At 44.2% G+C, this 16,010-nt stretch overlaps 1 protein-coding gene across 1 annotated transcript in view; it reads right to left on the reverse strand.

Moving 5' to 3' along the window:
* Window positions 1-15,122, reverse strand: part of SLC4A2 (solute carrier family 4 member 2) — a 334,039-nt gene extending 318,917 nt beyond the window's left edge. Inside the window, exon 1 of the mRNA XM_077267743.1 lies at window positions 15,042-15,122. The gene's annotated coding sequence lies outside the window, so the exon portion shown is untranslated. The remainder of the gene's footprint in view (window positions 1-15,041) is intronic.
* Between the last annotated feature and the right edge of the window lie 888 nt (window positions 15,123-16,010).

Raw genomic sequence — 16,010 nt, forward strand, 5'->3', positions numbered from 1 at the left:
AACCACATCCACAGGAACTTAGTAACAGCTTGAACAGTATGTGGACATATTCAACTTTACCACAGTCCGTCTCTGACCCCGGTCAGCATTACACACGGTTTTCAGACCGTTACCCGTTGGCAACCTTCATGGGTTCCTGGACACCTCTTGGCCTCAGAGGTGCCCCATACACAATGTGTCTCTCTTCTTTCACTCTGACCCAGATCAGTACATAGTTACATAGTTACATAGTAAGGCCGAAAAAAGACATTTGTCCATCCAGTTCAGCCTATATTCCATCATAATAAATCCCCAGATCTACGTCCTTCTACAGAACCTAATAATTGTATGATACAATATTGTTCTGCTCCAGGAAGACATCCAGGCCTCTCTTGAACCCCTCAACTGAGTTCGCCATCACCACCTCCTCAGGCAAGCAATTCCAGATTCTCACTGCCCTAACAGTAAAGAATCCTCTTCTATTTTGGTGGAAAAACCTTCTCTCCTCCAGACGCAAAGAATGCCCCCTTGTGCCCGTCACCTTCCTTGGTATAAACAGATCCTCAGCGAGATATTTGTATTGTCCCCTTATATACTTATACATGGTTATTAGATCGCCCCTCAGTCGTCTTTTTTCTAGACTAAATAATCCTAATTTCGCTAATCTATCTGGGTATTGTAGTTCTCCCATCCCCTTTGTTAATTTTGTTGCCCTCCTTTGTACTCTCTCTAGTTCCATTATATCCTTCTTGAGCACCGGTGCCCAAAACTGGACACAGTACTCCATGTGCGGTCTAACTAGGGATTTGTACAGAGGCAGTATAATGCTCTCATCATGTGTATCCAGACCTCTTTTAATGCACCCCATGATCCTGTTTGCCTTGGCAGCTGCTGCCTGGCACTGGCTGCTCCAGGTAAGTTTATCATTAACTAGGATCCCCAAGTCCTTCTCCCTGTCAGATTTACCCAGTGGTTTCCCGTTCAGTGTGTAATGGTGATATTTATTCTTTCTTCCCATGTGTATAACCTTACATTTATCATTGTTTAACCTCATCTGCCACCTTTCAGCCCAAGTTTCCAACTTATCCAGATCCATCTGTAGCAGAATACTATCTTCTCTTGTATTAACTGCTTTACATAGTTTTGTATCATCTGCAAATATCAATATTTTACTGTGTAAACCTTCTACCAGATCATTAATGAATATGTTGAAGAGAACAGGTCCCAATACCGACCCCTGCGGTGTTGCAGTACAACACGGTTCCTTCCCATTACCTGTGGGTGCCGCACAGGTTCTCGGATACCTCTCTTCCTTAGAGGCATCCTGCAGACGTTCACACTCTGTCTTTCCTTTTCTCTGACCCCGGTCAGTACAACACGAATCTCCATTCGTTACCTGCCATTGCTGCACAGGTTCTCGGATACCTCTCTTCACCAGAGGCATCCTTCAGACAGACATTCTCACTCTGACCCCGGTCAGTATAACACGGATCTCCCTCCGTTCCACAGTCTGGTCTGTGCGAGGTCCAGAGCCCCCGCCATGTGCTCTTCAGGGAGCCGACACTCCCAACACATGGGGCTCCCTCCAGGACCTTCCAGCACAGACCATTCAGATCCACACTCAGAGCCCATGTGACCAGACCTCAGTCACATTATATGCTACCAACCACTCCCCTAGATGGGAGTGCGTTTGTGTGGCTAGTTTGTCCCGCCCATCTCACACAACTAGCCTAATAAGTCTCCCTTACAACTACACCATAGATATACACACTCTTGAGGGACTACAGGTCCCAGAACATCCCCCAACATGGCTCACTATATCCCCAACACTTCTCCATGCATCCCCCAACATGGCTCACTATATCCCTCAACACTTCACCATGCATCTCCCAACACGACTCCCTATATCCCTAACACTGTCATGAACTTAGTAGGAACTTGCAACTCTCTGACGCCATCTTACCCTACTGACCAATATAGGTATTGACAGAGGATAAGAAAATGAGCGCAGCTGCTCTAATTTATGTTGAATATTGCGGCATGTGATGTGACAGGATGTACACTCACCGGCCACTTTATTAGGTACACCATGCTAGTAACGGGTTGGACCCCTTTTGCCTTCAGAACTGCCTCAATTCTTCGTGGCATAGATCCAACAAGGTGCTGGAAGCATTCCTCAGAGATTTTGGTCCATATTGACATGATGGCATAACACAGTTGCCGCAGATTTGTCGGCTGCACATCCCAAAGATGCTCCATACAAGGCAGGATGGATCCATGCTTTCATGTTGTTTACGCCAAATTCTGACCCTACCATCCGAATGTCGCAGCAGAAATCGAGACTCATCAGACCAAGCAACATTTTTCCAATCTTCTACTGTCCAATTTCGATGAGCTTGTACAAATTGTAGCCTCAGTTTCCTGTTCTTAGCTGAAAGGAGTGGTACCCGGTGTGGTCTTCTGCTGCTGTAGCCCATCTGCCTCAAAGTTCGACGCACTGTGCGTTCAGAGATGCTCTTAGGCCTACCTTGGTTGTAACGGGTGGCGATTTGAGTCACTGTTGCCTTTCTATCAGCTCGAACCAGTCTGCCCATTCTCCTCTGACCTCTGGCATCAACAAGGCATTTCCGCCCACAGAACTGCCGCTCACTGGATTTTTTTTCTTTTTCGGACCATTCTCTGTAAACCCTAGAGATGGTTGTGCGTGAAAATCCCAGTAGATCAGCAGTTTCTGAAATACTCAGACCAGCCCTTCTGGCACCAACAACCATGCCACGTTCAAAGGCACTCAAATCACCTTTCTTCCCCATACTGATGCTCGGTTTGAACTGCAGGAGATTGTCTTGACCATGTCTACATGCCTAAATGCACTGAGTTGCCGCCATGTGATTGGCTGATTAGAAATTAAGTGTTAACAAGAAGTTGGACAGGTGTACCTAATAAAGTGGCCGGTGAGTGTATATATGCCACCAGTTCCTGATAGGAACATATATATACCTCTATCCAGTCACCATCAAGTTACCAACACCACATAAATAAATAAATAAACTATGCTGCCACCACCGACCTCTTATTCCCAAAAGTGGTAGTAAAAGCACCTTACCACCGTGGTAGCCGTAATGAAGACACTTGTGCCGGTGAACGACCCTCCGCGCCCACTTGGGAATAAGTTTATGCACATATCTCTTCCTATGATTTAGAATTAAGGCGCTCAACAATTGCTTTATGTTCAGCCCTAATAGTGAGTAATTAGGATGCTTTTCAGCACCTAAATAATCCCTTTAGTATAACACTGGTTGATAACAGGAATTGTGAGCAATTAGGATGCTATTTAGCACCTGAACGATTCATTAGGATTTGTATATGTTTAAATCCAACGAAGGAACACTTAAATATAGAGCTGTCTTTACTCCTGCTGATTGTTTATCGAAATATGCCGGCTGTTTACCCTCTTTGGGGTTATAATATGGTGAGATTTTGGATATGTGGCTATTTTTAACGTTTTTGTTATATTTTTCAATAAAACATTATTGGATCTTATATGGATGTGGTTGCTTCTTTGAGGTGACGGTTACTGGACCGTCTCTTGTGTGTTTCAAAGATATTGGCATTATTTTTTCCCTTGCGATTATACCATTTTTTAGAGTCCACACATGGTATGTCTAGGATTTGCGGGTGGGCAGATATCCATTTCCCAGGTTTCTGATGGCCCTAAATGCCACAAAAACGCTGCCATGCATAACCCTAAGTGCCCAGGTCCTGGAAATCTAATTTTCATGTCTCTGGGATTAATGTGTATTATTGAATTTGACTTTGAGTGTTTTTAGCTTAGAAGACAAAGAGTTTTTTGAAGGGAAAAACGCATTCAGCTCTGCTAGTCCTGGCAGGCAACAAAACTCCGCATTCCAAGCTGACCATTTGCTTGAAGGGATGGGGGGAATTCACAGAGAAAGAGAGAGGGGCTGTATGTGGGATTTGGTCCTACAGAAACCAATGGTGGGAGGAGCAGTAGGCCAGCTCTGGTTGTGTCCCCAGAACAATGGAAAATAATTCATATTTTCCTGACATTCACCACTTCATAATGCCTCCGGCAACATGGCTCACTATATCCCCCAACATTTCACCATGCATCCTCAAACATGGCTAACTGTATCCCCCAAACACTTCCCTATATATCTCCCAACATGACTCGCCTTATCCCCCAACATTTCACTATACATCAACCAACATGACTCACTTTATCCATCAAACATTTCACCATACATCCCCCAACATGGCTCACTATGTCCCCAACACTTTAGGATACATCCACCATCATTACTCTATCCCCCAATGTTACACTATATCCCCAATATGTCCCACAGTAACCCCCAATATTACATTGCATCCCACAGTATGTCACACTGTATCCTTCAATGTTCCACTGTATCTCCAATATGTCACACTGCATCCCCCAATATATCATGCTGTATACCCCAATATAACACTGAATCCACCAATACGATACGATACACTTTATTGATCCCGGGGGAAATTACGGTATTACAGCAGCAATACAAACAGCAGCACATAAAATATTAGGACACAAATCTTGCACAGGTATACTAACATTACATAACAAATAAATGTGGGTGGTTCAGGTATATGTAACTTAATTAACATTAGTACACCAGCCATAGGTCATTGTTGTCTACCACCCTTTGGAGATTGTTATACATCCCCATAGCAGTAGGCACAAACGATTTCCTGAATTTCTCCTTGCACCTTAGTAGGATCAGGCGGCTGCTGAACGTGCTCTTCTGCTCGTATAGCGGGTGTGTATTATCGATCATTATAGCCCTACACTTCTTCTGAATCCTGTCCTCCAATACCTCCTCAGAAGAGTCCAGATGGAGGCCAACAGCCGCGCTTGTCTTCTCGATAAGTTTGTTGAGCTTATCAGCGTCAGCTACTCGCACACTACTGCCCCAGCATATGATAGCAAAAAAGATGGCGCTTGCCACAACGGACTGGTAGAACATTTCCAGCATTTTACTGCACACATTGAACGACCTGAGCTTCCGAAGAAAGTACCGTCTGCTCATTCCCTTCTTGTAAACCTCCTCCGTATGACACCTCCAATCGAGTTTACTGTCAAGGTGATCCCCAAATATTTGTAGCTCTCAACCATCTCCACCTCCTGGCCAGTAATAGTGATCGGTAAGTGATCCTCCTTTTTCCTTCTATAACTCACCACCAACTCCTTGGTTTTCTTCACGTTTAGTTCTAGACAGTCCGGCACCAATCCTCAAAGTCAGAAACCAGGCTTCTATATTCCTCCTCCCCCGGCCCCCCACAATGCCCCCTACAATCACTGAGTCATCTGAGAATTTATGGAGGTGACAAAAATCTGATTTATACTGAAAGTCAGCTGTATACAATGTGAAGAGGAAGGGCGACAGCACTGTAATCACAATATATCACACTGTACCCCCCAATATGTCACCTGGTATCCCCCAATATGTTACAATGTACCCCACAATATGTCACACTGTATCCCCCAATATGTCACACTGTATCCTCCAATATGTCACACTGTATCCCCCAATATGTTACACAGTATCCCCCAATATATCACACTGTACCCCCCAATATGTCACCTGGTATCCCCCAATATGTTACAATGTACCCCACAATATGTCACACTGTATCCCCCAATATGTCACACTGTATCCTCCAATATGTCACACTGTATCCTCCAATATGTCACACTGTATCCCCCAATATGTCACACTGTATCCCCCAATATGTTACAATGTACCCCTCAATATGTCACACTGTATCCCCCAATATATCACACTGTATCCCCCAATATGTTACACAGTATCCCCCAATATGTCACACTGTAACCTCCAATATGTCACACTGTATCCCCCAATATATCACACTGTATCCCCCAATATGTTACACTGTATCCTCCAATATGTCACACTGTATCCCCCAATATGTCACACTGTATCCCCCAATATATCACACTGTATCCCCCAATATGTCACACTGTATCCCCCAATATGTCACACTGTATCCCCCAATATGTCACCTGGTATCCCCCAATATATCACACTGTAACCTCCAATATGTCACACTGTATCCTCCAATATGTCACACTGTATCCTCCAATATGTCACACTGTATCCCCCAATATGTTACACAGTATCCCCCAATATGTCACACTGTATCCCCCAATATGTTACAATGTACCCCTCAATATGTCACACTGTATCCCCCAATATATCACACTGTATCCCCCAATATGTTACACAGTATCCCCCAATATGTCACACTGTAACCTCCAATATGTCACACTGTATCCCCCAATATATCACACTGTATCCCCCAATATGTCACACTGTATCCTCCAATATGTCACCTGGTATCCCCCAATATGTTACAATGTACCCCTCAATATGTCACACTGTATCCCCCAATATGTCACACTGTATCCCCCAATATGTCACACTGTATCCCCCAATATGTCACACTGTATCCCCCAATATGTTACACTGTATCCTCCAATATGTCACACTGTATCCCCCAATATGTCACACTGTATCCCCCAATATATCACACTGTATCCCCCAATATGTCACACTGTATCCCCCAATATGTCACACTGTATCCCCCAATATGTTACACTGTATCCACCAATATGTCACCTGGTATCCCCCAATATGTTACACAGTATCCCCCAATATGTCACACTGTATCCCCCAATATGTCACACAGTATCCCTCAATATTTCACACTTACCCCCCAATATGTCACACTGTATCGCCCAATATGTTACACAGTATCCCCCAATATGTCACACTGTACCCCCACTATATCACACTGTACCCCCCAATATGTCACACTGTATCCCCCAATATGTCACACTGTATCCCCCAATATGTCACACTGTATCCTCCAATATGTCACAATGTATCCACCAATATGTCACACTGTATCCCCCAATATGTCACACTGTATCCCCCAATATGTCACACTGTACCCCCCAATATGTCACACTGTATCCCCCAATATGTCACACTGTATCCCCCAATATGTCACACTGTACCCCCCAATATGTCACACTGTATCCCCCAATATGTCACACTGTATCCCCCAATATGTCACACTGTATCCCCCAATATGTCACACTGTACCCCCCAATATGTCACACTGTATCCCCCAATAAGTCACACTGTATCCCCCAATATGTCACACTGTATCCTCCAATATGTTACAATGTATCCCCCAATATGTCACACTGTATCCCCCAATATGTCACACTGTATCCCCTAATATGTCACACTGTATCTCCCAATATGTCACACTGTATCCCCCAATATATCACACTGTACCCCCCAATATGTCACACTGTATCCCCCAATATATCACACTGTATCCCCCAATATATCACACTGTATCCCCCAATATGTCACACTGTATCTCCCAATATGTCACTGTATCCCCCAATATATCACACTGTACCCCCCAATATGTCACACTGTATCCCCCAATATTTCACACTGCACCCCCCAATATGTCACACTGTACCCCCCAATATTTCACACTGTATCCCCCAATATATCACACTGTATCCCCCAATATATCACACTGTATCCCCCAATATATCACACTGTACCCCCCAATATGTCACACTGTATCTCCCAATATGTCACTGTATCCCCCAATATATCACACTGCACCCCCCAATATGTCACACTGTACCCCCCAATATGTCACACTGTATCCCCCAATATTTCACACTGTACCCCCCAATATGTCACACTGTACCCCCCAATATGTCACACTGTATCCCCCAATATATCACACTGTATCCCCCAATATATCACACCCCCAATATATCACACTGTATCCCCCAATATATCACACTATATCCCCCAATATATCACACTGTATCCCCCAATATATCACACTGTATCCTCCAATATATCACACTGTATCCCCCAATATGTCACACTGTATCCCCCAATATGTCACACTGTATCCCCCAATATATCACACCCCCCAATATATCACACTGTATCCCCCAATATGTCACACTGTATCCCCCAATATATCACACTATATCCCCCAATATATCACACCCCCCAATATGTTACACTGTATCCCCCAATATGTTACACTGTACCCCCCAATATTTCACACTGTATCCCCCAATATATCACACTGTATCCCCCAATATATCACACTGTATCCCCCAATATATCACACTGTACCCCCCAATATGTCACACTGTATCTCCCAATATGTCACTGTATCCCCCAATATATCACACTGCACCCCCCAATATGTCACACTGTACCCCCCAATATGTCACACTGTATCCCCCAATATTTCACACTGTATCCCCCAATATGTCACACTGTATCCTCCAATATGTCACCTGGTATCCCCCAATATGTTACAATGTACCCCTCAATATGTCACACTGTATCCCCCAATATGTCACACTGTATCCCCCAATATGTCACACTGTATCCCCCAATATGTCACACTGTATCCCCCAATATGTTACACTGTATCCTCCAATATGTCACACTGTATCCCCCAATATGTCACACTGTATCCCCCAATATATCACACTGTATCCCCCAATATGTCACACTGTATCCCCCAATATGTCACACTGTATCCCCCAATATGTTACACTGTATCCCCCAATATGTCACACTGTATCCCCCAATATGTTACACAGTATCCCCCAATATGTCACACTGTAAACTCCAATATGTCACACTGTATCCCCCAATATGTCACACTGTATCCCCCAATATGTCACACTGTATCCCCCAATATGTTACACTGTATCCTCCAATATGTCACACTGTATCCCCCAATATGTCACACTGTATCCCCCAATATATCACACTGTATCCCCCAATATGTCACACTGTATCCCCCAATATGTCACACTGTATCCCCCAATATGTTACACTGTATCCACCAATATGTCACCTGGTATCCCCCAATATGTTACACAGTATCCCCCAATATGTCACACTGTATCCCCCAATATGTCACACAGTATCCCTCAATATTTCACACTTACCCCCCAATATGTCACACTGTATCGCCCAATATGTTACACAGTATCCCCCAATATGTCACACTGTACCCCCACTATATCACACTGTACCCCCCAATATGTCACACTGTATCCCCCAATATGTCACACTGTATCCCCCAATATGTCACACTGTATCCTCCAATATGTCACAATGTATCCACCAATATGTCACACTGTATCCCCCAATATGTCACACTGTATCCCCCAATATGTCACACTGTACCCCCCAATATGTCACACTGTATCCCCCAATATGTCACACTGTATCCCCCAATATGTCACACTGTACCCCCCAATATGTCACACTGTATCCCCCAATATGTCACACTGTATCCCCCAATATGTCACACTGTATCCCCCAATATGTCACACTGTACCCCCCAATATGTCACACTGTATCCCCCAATAAGTCACACTGTATCCCCCAATATGTCACACTGTATCCTCCAATATGTTACAATGTATCCCCCAATATGTCACACTGTATCCCCCAATATGTCACACTGTATCCCCTAATATGTCACACTGTATCTCCCAATATGTCACACTGTATCCCCCAATATATCACACTGTACCCCCCAATATGTCACACTGTATCCCCCAATATATCACACTGTATCCCCCAATATATCACACTGTATCCCCCAATATGTCACACTGTATCTCCCAATATGTCACTGTATCCCCCAATATATCACACTGTACCCCCCAATATGTCACACTGTATCCCCCAATATTTCACACTGCACCCCCCAATATGTCACACTGTACCCCCCAATATTTCACACTGTATCCCCCAATATATCACACTGTATCCCCCAATATATCACACTGTATCCCCCAATATATCACACTGTACCCCCCAATATGTCACACTGTATCTCCCAATATGTCACTGTATCCCCCAATATATCACACTGCACCCCCCAATATGTCACACTGTACCCCCCAATATGTCACACTGTATCCCCCAATATTTCACACTGTACCCCCCAATATGTCACACTGTACCCCCCAATATGTCACACTGTATCCCCCAATATATCACACTGTATCCCCCAATATATCACACCCCCAATATATCACACTGTATCCCCCAATATATCACACTATATCCCCCAATATATCACACTGTATCCCCCAATATATCACACTGTATCCTCCAATATATCACACTGTATCCCCCAATATGTCACACTGTATCCCCCAATATGTCACACTGTATCCCCCAATATATCACACCCCCCAATATATCACACTGTATCCCCCAATATGTCACACTGTATCCCCCAATATATCACACTATATCCCCCAATATATCACACCCCCCAATATGTTACACTGTATCCCCCAATATGTTACACTGTACCCCCCAATATTTCACACTGTATCCCCCAATATATCACACTGTATCCCCCAATATATCACACTGTATCCCCCAATATATCACACTGTACCCCCCAATATGTCACACTGTATCTCCCAATATGTCACTGTATCCCCCAATATATCACACTGCACCCCCCAATATGTCACACTGTACCCCCCAATATGTCACACTGTATCCCCCAATATTTCACACTGTACCCCCCAATATGTCACACTGTACCCCCCAATATGTCACACTGTATCCCCCAATATATCACACTGTATCCCCCAATATATCACACCCCCAATATATCACACTGTATCCCCCAATATATCACACTATATCCCCCAATATATCACACTGTATCCCCCAATATATCACACTGTATCCTCCAATATGTCACACTGTATCCCCCAATATGTCACACTGTATCCCCCAATATATCACACCCCCAATATATCACACTGTATCCCCCAATATATCACACTATATCCCCCAATATATCACACTGTATCCCCCAATATATCACACTGTATCCCCCAATATGTCACACTGTATCCCCCAATATGTCACACTGTATCCCCCAATATATCACACTGTATCCCCCAATATATCACACCCCCCAATATATCACACTGTATCCCCCAATATGTCACACTGTATCCCCCAATATGTCACACTGTATCCCCCAATATGTCACACTGTATCCCCCAATATGTTACACTGTATCCCCCAATATGTCACACTGTATCCCCCAATATGTCACACTGTATCCCCCAATATGTCACACTGTATCCCCCAATATGTTACACTGTATCCCCCAATATGTCACACTGTATCCCCCAATATGTCACACTGTATCCCCCAATATGTTACACTGTATCCCCCAATATGTCACACTGTATCCCCCAATATGTCACACAGTATCCCCCAATATATCACACTGTACCCCCCAATATATCACACTGTATCCCCCAATATATCACACTGTATCCCCCAATATGTCACACTGTAATCCCCCAATATATCACACTGTACCCCCCAATATGTCACACTGTACCCCCCAATATGTCACACTGTACCCCCCAATATGTCACACTGTATCCCCCAATATATCACACTATATCCCCCAATATATCACACTGTATCCCCCAATATATCACACTGTATCCCCCAATATATCACACTATATCCCCCAATATATCACACTGTATCCCCCAATATATCACACTATATCCCCCAATATATCACACTGTATCCCCCAATATATCACACTGTACCCCCCAATATATCACACTGTATCCCCCAATATGTCACACTGTATCCCCCAATATGTCACACTGTATCCCCCAATATGTTACACTGTATCCCCCAATATGTCACACTGTATCCCCCAATATGTCACACTGTATCCCCCAATATGTCACACTGTATCCCCCAATATGTTACACTGTATCCCCCAATATGTCACACTGTATCCGCCAATATGTCACACTGTATCCCCCAATGTCACACTGTATCCCCCAATATATCACACTGTATCCCCCAATATGTCACACTGTATCTCCCAATATGTCACACTGTATCCCCCAATATATCACACTGTACCCCCCAATATGTCACACTGTATCCCCCAATATATCACACTGTACCCCCCAATATGTCACACTGTATCCCCCAATATATCACACTGTACCCCCCAATATGTCACACTGTATCCCCCAATATGTCACACTGTATCCCCCAATATATCACACTATATCCCCCAATATATCACACTGTATCCCCCAATATGTCACACTGTATACCCCAATATATCACACTGTATCCCCCAATATATCACACCCCCCAATATATCACACTGTATCCCCCAATATATCACACTATATCCCCCAATATATCACACTGTATCCCCCAATATGTCACACTGTATCCCCCAATATATCACACTGTATCCCCCAATATATCACACTGTATCCCCCAATATATCACACTGTATCCCCCAATATATCACACCCCCCAATATATCACACTGTATCCCCCAATATATCACACTGTATCCCCCAATATATCACACTGTATCCCCCAATATATCACACCCCCCAATATATCACACTGTATCCCCCAATATGTCACACTGTATCCCCCATATGTCACACTGTATCCCCCATATGTCACACTGTATCCCCCAATATATCACACTGTATCCCCCAATATATCACACTGTATCCCCCAATATGTCACACTGTATCCCCCAATATATCACACTGTATCCCCCAATATATCACACTGTATCCCCCAATATATCACACCCCCCAATATATCACACTGTATCCCCCAATATATCACACTGTATCCCCCAATATATCACACTGTATCCCCCAATATATCACACCCCCCAATATATCACACTGTATCCCCCAATATGTCACACTGTATCCCCCATATGTCACACTGTATCCCCCATATGTCACACTGTATCCCCCAATATATCACACTGTATCCCCCAATATATCACACTGTATCCCCCAATATGTCACACTGTATCCCCCAATATATCACACTGTATCCCCCAATATATCACACTGTATCCCCCAATATGTCACACTATATCCCCCAATATGTCACACTATATCCCCCCATATGTCACACTGTATCCCCCATATGTCACACTGTATCCCCCAATATATCACACTGTATCCCCCAATATATCACACTGTATCCCCCAATATGTCACACTATATCCCCCAATATGTCACACTATATCCCCCAATATATCACACTGTATCCCCCAATATGTCACACTGTATCCCCCATATGTCACACTGTATCCCCCATATGTCACACTGTATCCCCCAATATATCACACTGTATCCCCCAATATATCACACTGTATCCCCCAATATATCACACTGTATCCCCCAATATATCACACTGTATCCCCCAATATGTCACACTGTATCCCCCAATATATCACACTGTATCCCCCAATATATCACACTGTATCCCCCAATATATCACACCCCCCAATATATCACACTGTATCCCCCAATATATCACACTGTATCCCCCAATATATCACACTGTATCCCCCAATATATCACACCCCCCAATATATCACACTGTATCCCCCAATATGTCACACTGTATCCCCCATATGTCACACTGTATCCCCCATATGTCACACTGTATCCCCCAATATATCACACTGTATCCCCCAATATATCACACTGTATCCCCCAATATGTCACACTGTATCCCCCATATGTCACACTGTATCCCCCAATATATCACACTGTATCCCCCAATATATCACACTGTATCCCCCAATATGTCACACTGTATCCCCCAATATATCACACTGTATCCCCCAATATATCACACTGTATCCCCCAATATATCACACCCCCCAATATATCACACTGTATCCCCCAATATATCACACTGTATCCCCCAATATATCACACTGTATCCCCCAATATATCACACCCCCCAATATATCACACTGTATCCCCCAATATGTCACACTGTATCCCCCATATGTCACACTGTATCCCCCATATGTCACACTGTATCCCCCAATATATCACACTGTATCCCCCAATATATCACACTGTATCCCCCAATATGTCACACTGTATCCCCCAATATATCACACTGTATCCCCCAATATATCACACTGTATCCCCCAATATGTCACACTATATCCCCCAATATGTCACACTATATCCCCCCATATGTCACACTGTATCCCCCATATGTCACACTGTATCCCCCAATATATCACACTGTATCCCCCAATATATCACACTGTATCCCCCAATATGTCACACTATATCCCCCAATATGTCACACTATATCCCCCAATATATCACTCTGTATCCCCCATATGTCACACTGTATCCCCCATATGTCACACTGTATCCCCCAATATCTGTCGTGTATGTATCTGTAGTAGTGGTTATATATTGGGTGCGTTTGTTTCGTCTCATGCTGATGTCTATGAGCGCCATTTGTGCGACTACATGGTAGCTTCCATCCAAATGATGTAATTTTTCACTTGTCAGCAGTTTTCCAAATTTTAATATGTTTAAATAAATTTTTGATACTTTTTATTCCTGGAGCTGGATTTTTCTTTCCATGTGCGCATCCCCCAATATCTCACACTAAATTCCTCAATATATCACAGTGAATCCCCCAATGTTAAACTGTACCCCCATTATTGCACACAATGTCCACCTTTATGTCATAATGTTTCCCCCAATATACCAGACTATATTCCCCGATATGTCACACTGTATCCCATCCCAGAATGTGACACACTGTATCCCCCCAGTTACACTTTATCCCCCCAGTTACACTGTATCCACCAATGTCACACTTTATCCCCCAATGTCACACTGTATCCCCCAATGTTACACCTTATCCCCCAATGTTATACCTTACCCCACAATATGTCACACTGCACCCCCCAATATGTCACACTGCACCCCACAATATGTCACACTGCACCCCCCAATATGTCGCACTGCACCCCCCAAGTGCTCAGTGTTGGCAGCCTGTCTTCTCCGCACATACCTCAGTGTCATGATCTGTTCAGTCGGCTGAGACACCAGTGACAGCGAGCAGGAATGTGCAGAGCCCAGAGCCCAGACCTCCCCTCTATACAGCTCTGCCCACAGCTCTGCCCCAAACACAGCTCTGCCCACATGTAATGCAACAGCGGAGACAACAGGCACCATCCACAACCTGCTTCTACTGTATTCACGAAGGATTGCTATCACACTAACCATATTCACAGCATCATTTACAGGACATTCTGTACAGAGAGAAATATTGGTTAGTACTCTACAAGAGATACATGTCCTCGACAGCAGTTCGGGGTCTACAGTCCCACCTTGGTCTATTTGGGAAGGGGCGAACGCTGTATTTACCGGAAACAGTCTCTAGGGCGCCTGCAGCTTTCTGGGCCCTGACAAAGTCTAAGGCTAGGTTCACATTTGCGTTTGTGTCTGCAGCGCATCGTCCACAACCACAAACGCACGACCTTATGCATGCGGTTAAAAAAAGCAACGTTTGCATGCATTTGTGCTTTTTATGCACATGAGTTGTAAAGGTGAAAAATTTACCAGGTCGTGTCTCATGGGAAGTCTTTATATAGACACTTTGTACAGCTGAAATCTTCAGATTGTGCTCCTGTATCCTGCGTCACGATGGATCTTCGCATGGAGAGCTTTTACTATAACCTGGATTTGGATCTCAAGCTGTTTCTTGCCTGTGCGTTTGCTTGTGAGCAACAAAGAAACAGAGAAAGACGGAGAACACAGCATCGACGTTTTTGGAGACACCCCATTATCGAAGTCTGGGAGAGCCGTGGAGCCTACCACACCCTATAAAGCGAGCTCCATGCCAACCCGGAAATTTGTGGAATATAGCAGGATGTCTCAAGAGACCTTCCGGGATTTGCTTGGTCGTGTCCAAGGAGCCATCCGGAGACAGGACACCCAGCTCCGTAGAGCGATTCCTGCAGAGGAACGTCTCCTGGTC

The sequence above is a fragment of the Ranitomeya variabilis genome, chromosome 6, assembly GCF_051348905.1.
Source record: "Ranitomeya variabilis isolate aRanVar5 chromosome 6, aRanVar5.hap1, whole genome shotgun sequence".
NCBI lineage: Eukaryota > Metazoa > Chordata > Amphibia > Anura > Dendrobatidae > Ranitomeya > Ranitomeya variabilis.